Source organism: Dipodomys merriami, unplaced genomic scaffold (genome assembly GCF_024711535.1).
Source record: "Dipodomys merriami isolate MVZ:Mamm:240054 unplaced genomic scaffold, mDipMer1.0.p SCAF_101, whole genome shotgun sequence".
NCBI lineage: Eukaryota > Metazoa > Chordata > Mammalia > Rodentia > Heteromyidae > Dipodomys > Dipodomys merriami.
Window position 1 is genome coordinate 2,049,607 of NW_027202283.1, and position 3,993 is coordinate 2,053,599.

Below are 3,993 nucleotides of genomic sequence, written 5' to 3' on the forward strand. Positions count from 1 at the left end.
GAAGATAGTTTAAAAAGTATAAATATAAATAATATTTACAAGTGTTCCGATCTCAAGAATCCCAGTGGCGGGGTGGGGGGTGGGATGATGCAACCCAGTTTATTATGGTATTCTTTCCAGAACATGTATGTCATCACATTAGTAGAGTTCTATTTTTTCACAATAGAGATAAGCTATTCATGATGTGAATGAAGGGAAGTTTGAGGTGCACCCTAAAAGTTGGAAACTGTTGGGCTAGGATGACTCTATATCATAAATATTGGGATTGATGGTCATAAAAAACTAGCTTATTGAGATAAACAATTGCTTACTCTTGAAGAATTAATTATTACCAATGCTACATAGTTTTATCCTCTACCAGAATGTGGTTTTTTTTCTGTTGAACCTCAATCTGTAACATCCCTTTGGAAAATGCATCTATTGCAGAATTACATAACATGCAAGCCGGTACTTTTTTGAATCTCTCAGGTATGGAATCTTCTGAATTTGAAAATGAGTAGTTACTAGTCATTGGAATGTTGAAGAACACATACATTCTGTCTTCTTAACAACTTATTTACTTCTAAAAGTTATAAATTTCCATAGAATTAAACTGTTTTCCCTTTTAGTATGAGAATGGACTATATTTATTCTTTTTTCAAAATATTGGTAAGTATATTGTGAAAATATTGTCTAGTCGGATAGCATTCAATTTGATGGTCCTCTGATTAAAAATGGATAATTAATTCAAATTAGACGCCAAACAGTATTGTTTTTTTGACTAATCTGTAGTCAACAAGAAAGTTTAAAAATGCCTTAGAATGTGTTCCTAACCACCAGTTTTATAAATGGCTTTGTACAGTGGTTTGTGATTACTTTATTTTACATGGGATAATATTTTCTACTACTATAAGTTTTGGCAAAAGAAGAAAACTAAAAATTTACTACTGTAGAGGAATATGATAGAAATAGAAGACAGTTTTATGTTTGTCAAATCTGATGAGTACCCATATTCAAGACTTAAAATCATATTTCTTACTATGCTAGACAGATAGGGAAAACATAAAACACCATATGATAAGGCAACAATTCATGACTTTTTAAAATGTACTTATTATGTGATTAAATTTACTTTATTAGCTAATATTTTGGTTTGAAATATGGGAGGCTGATCTAGTTAACAAATTTTCGAAGGCACCTACTGAAAAGCACAAATGGAGGAGGGTACTATTTCTACACATTAATGAATGGTTGAACCTGTTTGGCATTAGTGCAGAGTAAATAAATCAACTCTATTGTAACTTGCTCCTTACACATGAAAAACCTGTAACATCACTAAATATCATCTACTTGTAAAGTGTTATTTTGGCAAATGTGATTTTAAAAAGTTTATTTGAAAAGGAATATACTTTCAGGAGATTCAATGTAGGTTATCATTTGCTTGAGAATGACAACATTTTTATACTACAGAACCAAGTTTTACTGAAGTACCAGTGTTTTGAAGCACTAAGGATCTTCTCAATTAATGTTTTCCTGAATTATATTTGACCTCTATGTCAAGTATTCCTAGCATTGGTAGACAATTATGAATCTATCTTTCCAGGAACTATTTTTTGGCCTGATGATGTTGGACTGAAATCATTTATTAATCATTAGGAGAGGGGTATTACAAATAATCTTGTGACATTTGTGATCTTTTTCACTCATATTGGATGGTCATCTGAAAATTGAAAGTTTGAATTACTGTACTTTCACATTTTGTGATTTCATCTTGCATTTTAGGTTGCCTTGCATTTCCCAAATTGCTTACTGCTAATTCCTGCATTTCAAGGAATTGGGGCCCTGAAATATAGGAAATGAGAAATTGAGATGGGTCTTCAATTACTTTCTGCTGGCATGTTGCATGGGCCTAGGTGAGAACTCTTGCCCTAGTTATGTGATGATGCGGATAACTGGGACCTGGGATCCTAGGACCCATGGATCCTGTAGAAGAATAATAGCTTTTATATATCATATCAATAAAATTTGAGTATAATCAGTAGGAATGCTTCAGAAATATGGAGAAAAACAGTTTGGGACAAGCGAGTTAAAACAATAAACATCAGCAGAGTAAAATCCCTTATAGATTAGAGGAAAACAACATTGTTTTTGTTTTTTTTTTTACCATGTGAATTCAGAAACCAAGAACACTTAGAAGGTATCACAAGTTTATACCGAAAACATTGCATTGATACTTTTTATATTCTAATATATATTCTAATCCTGATTATTTATATTCCAATCTATTTATTGGAATAAATATCAATTAATTTGTCAAATTATAATTAATTCTAGTAAAATTCACTGTGTGAAATATAAAATCAGCATATATAAATATAAAATATATAATTATATAAAATATATGAAAATGTTTTGCATTGTTCTGTTGTGGTTATGGTATCAAAGGCAACTGTTTGAAAGTATTATTCCATTACCTCTACCTCAGTGTTTGGTAGAATTAGAACTAAAGCATTACCATTCGGAGATGTACAGCCTAGAGACAAGAAGAAACACTGTGATTAAAACATTACCAAATTAAGGCCTAATAACAAGAAGAAACATATGGACTTCTCCTGGCACTATGGAATATATTTGGTGATAGAAAATCAGTGGTGTAAGTTTCTGCCTGGTTGGATGGTAGACAGGCCAGGGCATTAGGGAATCATGCATATGAATAATTTTTCACCTTCTAGGCTTTAGCTACTTTTGAAATAGTAGGGTGTAATAAACAATTATATTTTGAAAAAAGACCTTCTAGTCTGAACATTTCTGTCTGAACTGTTCGTCTCTCTATGATCCCTTGTAACTAAGATTAGTTTTGCTCCAGTAAGACAATCTATGCTATCAGGGTAAGATATTCTGGTTGGTCTGTTCCTACATGGAGCAAGGGTAAAGGGTCAGGGAGACATTTGTGCCAGTAAGCCTTTATTTGGGAAATTTTATGCTACTGAAGTTTAGAAGTAGCTCTTAAGTGAGGCTTACTTTGAATGCATTAGCTCCACAAAGCTCAATCAGTTGATAAACAAGTATTTGAAAAGCCATCACCTTTGGACCTAGCTATAAAGGCTTCAAAGTATGATCAAATTTCAAATGAAAAAGACTTAAAATAATCATTGACAAAAATTACAAATGTGAGCAATCGAAGAAAAAATATGTTTTTTCCACCATACACAGAATTTTACAGAAATAATATGAATAGAAATTTTGGGAACAATAAGGTTTCCTTGTTACAAATAGGCAACCAAGGATATATGCCTGTCTTAAGATTGCATTATTAACTATTTAAATTTACAGGATACTACATGCTTCAGCAGCACGTCTACCCAAATTACAATACAGAGTTTTACATGGTTCTTGTACAAGGATGATATGAAAATTTGTGAAGTATTCCATATTTTTCATTCTTCAGATGCAAGAAATTAAACAGTAATTTAAAAATTGAGTACAAATATACAAGTGTAATAATACATGTAATTAATAGAAATAAATGTTAGTTTGACATCAATGTATTCAATCTTCACCTTTTTAGAAAGGCCTTTACATAGCATAACTTTTATAAAACTTTGAAATATGATAACATTGTCATTTTATCCCAAAGAAATAAAATTCTATAAGGACCTAGGAATTAAAGGAATCTTAAACTGTTTCTATATGGAATGCAATCTGAAAGGTCACATTTATTAATTAATTTATTATTATTGTAAAACAATGTTGAATTCAAAGTATTGTATCTAGGAGAGAATGAAATAGATTATGGACATTATACAAACAGAATACTAAATATTTTAAAATACACTGTTTCAGAAAAGCACCAGAATTATCTTTAGTTTCTGTACTACTCATTTCAACAGATAACTTAAAATTATTTCTGATTAAAAAATCACAAAAATCATTATAGGTGTATAAAAACAACTCAAATATATTTTTATATCAAAGTCAGGCAGTTCACTTGGAAGAATACCATGGAATCCATGA

General features: G+C 30.9%; 1 pseudogene; it reads left to right on the forward strand.

Moving 5' to 3' along the window:
* The first annotated feature begins 3,320 nt into the window (after window positions 1–3,320).
* LOC138807554 (U6 spliceosomal RNA) lies at window positions 3,321–3,417 on the forward strand (annotated as a pseudogene).
* The last annotated feature ends 576 nt before the right edge of the window (window positions 3,418–3,993 follow it).